Source organism: Schistocerca cancellata, chromosome 2 (assembly GCF_023864275.1).
Source record: "Schistocerca cancellata isolate TAMUIC-IGC-003103 chromosome 2, iqSchCanc2.1, whole genome shotgun sequence".
NCBI classification, from domain to species: domain Eukaryota; kingdom Metazoa; phylum Arthropoda; class Insecta; order Orthoptera; family Acrididae; genus Schistocerca; species Schistocerca cancellata.
In genome coordinates, this window is record NC_064627.1 from 306,316,704 (window position 1) to 306,324,563 (window position 7,860).

General features: G+C 43.4%; 1 non-coding gene across 1 annotated transcript; it reads left to right on the forward strand.

Annotated features, from left to right (window-relative positions):
* Nucleotides 1–7,389: 7,389 nt before the first annotated feature.
* On the forward strand, nt 7,390–7,461 carry Trnat-ugu (transfer RNA threonine (anticodon UGU)). Its single transcript has one exon. It is a non-coding gene; the product is annotated as a tRNA-Thr (tRNA).
* The last annotated feature ends 399 nt before the right edge of the window (nt 7,462–7,860 follow it).

Genomic DNA, 7,860 nt, shown 5'->3' on the forward strand with positions numbered 1-7,860 from the left:
CGGCCTGCGCAGGCGCTGAGGCGGCTGCTTCCCTCTGAAGCGTTTTTCGCGGGGGGCCGCGCACGCTCGGCTCGGCAGTTGGATTCGCACCGAGCTGGTGGTATTTTGCCTTCCGCCTCGGCACGGAGGTGTGGTCTCGTTGTTGGCGGGCCTCGTTGATTTGGGCACTGGGCAGTGTGGCGTGTTGATGATGTGGTGTAGTGGACAACTGATGGATTCCCGCACGAGATCGCTGGAGGTTCTCAGCCTCTGAAAAGGGTGCCACGATATCGCTTGGGTTTCCGCACCCAGGAGTTGTAAGGACTGCAGGGCAGGTTTCCTGTGTGTTTGCTCTGTCCGGTCTGCGTGGCGGGGTTCGTTTCACCTTCCTTCCCCTTACTTCCGCTATTGTTTATATTTTCTGCGTGATTCCGTTTTAGCCGGAGTCTGGGTGTCGAGTTTTCTGCTCGTGTGTACCCGGTCGTCGCCCTGTTTTCCCGCCCGGGGGGCAGCCGTATCTGTTGGTGGGAAATATTTAGCAGCGTGTGTTTTGCGTGGACCCGGTGTGCTCATGCGCCCTGATTCCGAGTTGAAATTACTGTGGTCAGGCTGGCTCGGTTGCTGGAGTGTGTGTTATTGCTTTTCTGGCTTGCAGGGGACTGCGCGCTTGCCTGTTCCGTTTGTGATGTGGCAGCAGTCTGATATTTTTATGTGTGCTTGTTAAGTTGCTAGCAATTGCTTTTAGCCTTTTGCTTACTTATTTTATTTAAATTGCTGGGAACTGTCATTTGTCTGTTATTTTACCTTTATTTATTTGTAGTGTCAATTAAGCCTAAGACGATGTCCAAGGTGCTAGCAATTGATTTTAGCCTCGTGTGTGCTTAATCCTATTTAAATTCTTGGACATTGGCATTTACTCTTACTTATTTGTTGTGCCAGTTAGCCCTAAGATGATGTCAGACCTTGGTAACTGTCAACCTTATTTTGGCTACTAGCGCTCAGGTGCAATATTGCCGGGTCTATCCCGGATTTGTCATTAATTGAGAACTTTTTTATACTGTATTTTTAGTAGTAGGTTTTGAAAGTGCACTTGTGTATGGTATTTATTGTGTTTACCCCTCCCCCCCCCCCTTCTTACTCCTTCGTGTAAACTGATTTTGGCAAGATTGCTAGGTGGCCTGTGTTGTTACCTATGTAAGTTTGCCCGCTGCTGCAGTCGTAGCATGTTTTGACCGGCAAGCGGCCCATGTTGGCGAAAGTTTGTATGTGTTTTGCGCTGTTGATGTTGGGCCTTGCCCTACATATATTTAGTCATGTACGTGTTGTTGTGTTAAGGATTTTAGGGCATTTTTAACTGAGATACCTGTTGAAAATTTTATCACTCTTTTAAAGAAGGTATAGGAAGGAGTAACTTCAACTCAAAATGTAATTGTAAATTATACATTTGTGCTTCACATTTAAAAATTTAACTGTATTAGGTGAAAGTATGTAGTTTAATGCACAACGATTATTTGTTAATGTATCAAATTGTAAACAGTTTTGAAGTTTCTCTGTTTACCTGTGGTATATAACATGTTTATTACTTCATATTGTAAGCAGCTTGATTTGTTTGTGTCACTGTAATTTGTAAGCCACAGTGTAATTTATTACAATTAATTGATTGTTTCGGGGAAATAAACCTTGAATTGTATGTCCCCTTTTCATTAACCGAATCCCATCCAAATCGTCCGCTCAAACACCTTTCAGCCGCCTAATTTCCCAACTATTATTTTATTTGGCTACCAGTTTCGATGATTTACCACCCCATCTTCAGGCCCCCTGATCGACGTGTAGGTAGATTCCAACCTTGGTTCCGGTCATAATGGGGGCCAGCACTCAAAGACTGGTATCTGTCTATTTCTGACTGATAACAGCGATCGCTTCAAGCTCATGGTCCACTATGCTCGACTGTCCCTGTCCGTCCGTACATGAGCTGTGGCTGCTCTGTCACATTTTCCACTTCACAACCAAATCACCAACAGCCCACTAGGGCAGCTTTAGAGCGGCTGTTGAAGTGTCCTTGATGGATTCCAAACACAGGTGAAATCAACTGATTAGCCCACGTTCGAAATCACTGAGCTCTCCAGGCTGAGGCGTTCTGCTGTTAGTGCTTCTTTACCCGCAACAAAATATTCGACGTCTCCTTTTATACTGCCAGGTCCATTTCTGGTGACATTTAGTGGTCAATTCCGCATTACGTAGGGGTGTTCAATCACACAGTGTTTATCTGGGTAACATGGAACGCAACAAGCCCATAAGGCTGATCGTAGGAAAGCGAATGGTCGACGTCGGTTTATTTGGACAATTCTAGAAAAAATATTGCTCTTTAGTAAAGGAGACAGCGTACAGAACACCCGTGCGACCCAATTTTTGGTACTGCTCGAGAGTTTGGGATCCCCGCCAGGTCGAATTAAAGGAAGACATCGAAATAGTTCTGATAGACCTGTTACCAATGCTTCAGTTAACGCCCGAGTATTACGGAAATGCTTCTTGAACTCAAGCGGGTATCGCTGGAGGGAGGATTCTTCCGCGAAACACTACTGAGACTGAGAGAGAGTCGCCATTAGACGCAGATTGCAGAACGACTCTGTGCCAACAACGTACAACTAGCGTAAGGACCGTGAAGACAAGATAAATCACGACTGCTAAGGAAACATACAGACCATGGGTGGGCAACCGGCAGAAAAAAAATTCGAGGGTGTTAGCGCGAGGCGTTAACATTGTACAGGGTGTTTCAAAAAGAGTGACCTGTTTTCCAAACTCCATATTTATTGACAAAAAAACTACAAACATAGGCTAAAATGAAAAATACAAAATTTTAAAGTTCTATGCTGTTACAAATGCTGCATATGTCCACCAGCAGCAGCACGACAACATCTAGACGATAGCTAACTTCGTCATAAACTTTACACAATGCATCTGCTTTTACAGAAATTATGGCAGTTGTTATTCTGTTCTTCATTTCTTCTACGTCACTTGTAAAGGGAGGATGAAAATACTTTCCTCCATATATTTCTACAGTAAAAAACCGCATGCGGTCTTATTTGGCGATCTTGGAAGCCAGGAATGGAGGGCAGTTTCTCAGGGTGCCATGCGCCGTATCCAGCGTTGAGCTATCTTCAAATGCTGCAGAACTGGTTTTTTCCACAACTTCAGGAGGACTCCGATGAATTCATTTTACAACAGGATGGAGATCCACACTGCGTATCTAGCGGTTCTGGCGCTGCAGTCCGGAACCGCGGGACTGCTACGGTCGCAGGTTCGAATCCTGCCTCGGGCATGGGTGTTTGTGATGTCCTTAGGTTAGTTAGGTTTAAGTAGTTCTAAGTTCTAGGGGACTTATGACCTAAGATGTTGAGTCCCATAGTGCTCAGAGCCATTTGAACCAGCCACACTGCTTACGTCGCATTCTGCCTCAGCTCTGGCTAGGGTGCACTTGACCCCGAGACACTGCTCAGCATTCTTGGCCTCCAAGATCGCCAGACACAACGCAATGCGTCTTTTTTTGTGGGATATGTGAAGGAATGTGCCTACAGCACCGCACCTCGTGACATAGAAGAAATGAAGAACAGAATAGCAGTCGCCCTAACTTCTGTAAAAGCCGATACATTGTCCGAAGTTTATGACGAATTTAGGTATCGTCTAGATGTCGTTCGTGCTGCTGCTGGTGGAAACGTGTAGTATTTTTAATAACAAAGCTGAAATTAAGATTTTATAAATATTTTGCAACTTATCCCATGCTATAGAATGTTTTTATCAATAAATATATAGTTCTGAAATCAGATCATTCTTTTGGAAACACCCTGTATTTATTTAGCGTTAAAGAAACAACCTATGTATATGCGATGCGTCATCATAAGTATTTTGGACCAATGTTTTAAAAATGCTTAATAAACTGCCTTTATCCAAAACTGGAAGGATGTATTTTTACTGCCGGGACGAGGTCTGAACAACCAGGAGAGAGATGAGATACTTCATGTCGTGCCTAAGTGAAGGCTGCAGCCAGAGAGAGAGAGAGAGAGAGAGAGAGAGAGAGAGAGAGAGAGAGAGAGAGAGCGTCCTGTTCTGGACCAACGCTCCAGCAGCGTCCTGGTGGCTTTACTGAAAGAAACATCCTCTGTTGAAGCGGTGATCCTGCCCAGCTCGTAGCCACAACGAGCTATATTTCAACAACGCAGATGAGAATGTAAGTGATAAAAAATACGGAAATATCAATAAAAATTTGCGATATTCCCCCTGGACTGGCTAGATGACCAGCACTCTGTATTGCTCTGAAAACATTTGCACTACAGTGGAAATGCCGATGATATGTGTCGTGTGCCTTGTTTGGAAAGAAACTTTATCCATTTACTCACGGTACTTGCTGTTGACGACAGTAATCCCCACTTTACTAATGCTGTGTTCGGTTCTGTTCTAGATTTATTTATCTGGCAGTGTTAGTTGTACATTGACAGTGACATACAGCAGTATTTCACTGATGAAGAGTTGGTCGATATGCAACTCGTATATGGCTTCATTCAACGCAGTTGGAAGAGCGATACAGCGATGCTATGTTGAACCGTTCCCGCTACGACAGCAGTCACAACGCAATACTTTTGCATTTGTGCATAGAAGTTTATGTTTTGTTTCTTCTCTTTGCTGTCTGCATATTACAGGTTTTTTAAGTTTTCTGAAGGTATTTTCATAGAATCAGAGGTAACTGGGGCGAAAAACCGAAGAAATCATAATCACATTATTACTCTGTAACGAGGTACGGATCCCTTATACCAAAATACTCAGAAAATATCCACAAACAGCCTCCGGAATTCTGAGAGTGGAGTTTGATTTCGCCCTTTATACTATACTAAACTCAGTCCAAACAGGCCTCGGAAAGTTCAACTGTACCGACCGACCTCTGTGTCATTGTCAGCCGGTAGGTGTAAACGGATGCGGATATGGAGGGACACGTTATCAGCACGACGCTCTCCCGGCCGCTCTCAGTTTTCGTGACCGGAGCTAGTACTCCTCAATTGGCCTCAAAGGGCTACGTGCACTCCGAATGCCAACAGTGCGCGGCAGAAGCTGAAGTGCTAACCAAGCCCGACAGCTCTTAACTTTGGCCTCCGCCTGCTTAGCTGGGTGGTAACGTGCTCGCCTCCAACGCAAGCGGGCCGGGTTTCGATTCCCGGCCAGGTTGGAGACTTTCTTAGCCGCTCCGGAACTGGGTGTTGTGTCGTCCTCATCATCATCTCATGCTCATCACCGACAAGCAAGTCGCCCAATGTGGCGTCGACTGAAATAAGACTTTCACTTGATGGCCGAACTTCCCCGGATGAGGCCTCCCAGCCAACGAAGCCATACGCTCATTTCCATTTTTCTTAACTTCGGCGATGTGACGGGAACCGGTGTTACCACTACGAAGAGGAAGCCGGCTCTCCCTGTATACTTCCTTCCCCAAATCACAGGCAGATCTCTGGCCATTCAACCTCTAGCGGAGCATACACCGCTACCTCGTGAATCATGGCCTTTATCACAATCACTTGTAGCACGTACAACACTGCTGTGAAGACAACTGTACATATAATGAATTAACTCATTCATTATTCATACATTCCTTGGCTCATCATATTCTGTAGAATCACCAGGGATGTGCAACGACGAGGAACTCGTAGAAACATAATAATTATACTGCATTAACAATAACCTGCCACTGTACTGCCTAATGTTATTCAGACGTATGCCATCTAAATTGGTGCAGTAAATTAGTAAGAAAGCTAATACTTTCAAAAAACCTGCTCCTGTTCAGGTTTACCGTGTAAGTGCTGTTAAATGGATTGCAGTAACTTCACATTTACTTGATAACAATGGTGCTTGCTTACATACAATACATTCCTATTTGTCATGCAAGTTTGTTACACTGCTACTTCCCACGCAGTTAATAAAACTTTTCGGTCCTTGAATATAGATACTCAGATAATTTGTAGAAAGAGTGGATAATGAGGTACGCTTTTAATTTTCTTTTGAACCGATAGAGATTCCCAATTTCTCATTCTATGTTAGACGTGAGGTTGTTAAATATTTTCCCACCTGAGTACACAACTTAATTCTGAACTCTAGACAAGAGGCGAAGTTTACATGAGGACAGTTTTGTGTGACTATATAAATCTCTGTTCAGTTGAAAGTGATTTTTATTAATAGGAACAAAACCCATTAAAGAGTGTATGTATTGGGAAAGAAGTGTAAAAGTTCTAAATTCCGTAAATAGAATTCTGCAAGATATATGGTTATTTACTGTACAAAATATTCTTACTGCTCGCTTGTGTGGAGTAAACAGTTTATGTACTTCAAGTGCACTGCACCAGAACATAATTCTGTACAATAAAAGTGGGTGTAAGTATGCAAAATAAGACAACACAATGAGAGATGCTTCTAAGGGCGCAACACGATGAATGGAGTTTCTGGATAGATTAATTTATGTGTTGACTCCATTTTAACTTGTTATGAAACTGAACTCCGAGAGATTTTTCTCAATATTTTTCATACATGTGACTAACAAAGTCTGGTTTTGCTGCGTAAATGTCATTATTACTGGTTTTAAATTGCGTAATATGTGTTTGTGACATAAAGACTTAACACTGTTGGCCGTTTCCACAGTAAACGTTTTTAGTTTTCATCTGAGCTGTGCCTGCTAAGATTGATTAGTATGTATGTGTCATCAGGAAACATGACAGTTTTTGAGTCGCTCTTTTATGCGTTTGGAGATAATTTATGTAGGCTACAAACAAGAGTGGGCCTAGTACCAATGCTTGTGGCGTTCCACACCTTATGTTCTTCCATTCTGAGGTTAGCTTCATAGATGAGACGGATTCTATCGATGAGCGATTTTTTTTCTCTTATGAAGGCAAGATTCCATTCACGCTATGCGGATGCCATTAATGCCGTAACACTTTAGTTTGCTGAGTAGAATTTTGTGATTCACGCAATCAAAGATGGCATAATATACCAGCAGTATCATTTTTCTTGTTTAGCTCTGTTAGAGCTGCGTTACTGAGGTTTTCTTTAAGGAGAATTCTTTCCAAAAGCCAAACTGAAAGGCAGTTAACAACTTGTCGATGGAATGAGTTAGAATTCTTCATAATCCACTTTCTCACTTTGGAAAAGACGGGATAGGTGATATAGGTCTCAAATGAAACTATATGGTTCCAGAGACGTTTTCAAGTCTGTCACCTATGACATATATATGCAGGCTGAAGCGAGGAATGAAATTTTGTACAAAAGCCGGGATTAGGATCTAGCGGTTTCGATCGACGATGACCTGAGACGTGAATGGGAGTTTGATTCGATGAGGATAGGCGTGCTAGGGTAGTCCGTGCGGTTGTGCAAAGCCCTTGTGCCAGGGTGGCGTAGTGGTTAGTGCATCTGCCTTGTGAGCAGGCGTCCTGGGTTCGAGTCCCGGCCTTGGTACAAATTTTCATACGTCGCTTGAGTTTGCATATACGATACGGGTCTGTTGCGACGATCGGTAACAAAAATTGAGAGGGGTCAGACAGGTAAGGTTTTAGCATGAGACTGATTATGTTCTCGAACACTATGGATAGCAACTGTGTGAAGCATCTTAGTTCGTACGGAAAGGTCGCCGTCGACCCATAGGTCCTTCTCTAATGACCTCGCCATCGTCGAGAGTTTAAAACATAACCTAGCTCCTATCTTTCCTTGGGGAATCATTTTCTTCGTCACCCAATTGGTACGCAGTTCTGATTGTATGGGCACTGATTTAGAATGCTGCGGTCAGTTTAATTATAACATTTCTAATGCGCTAGATGCCTAATTCCTCTCAGGTTTCTTAACTTTTCTTATGGCCAG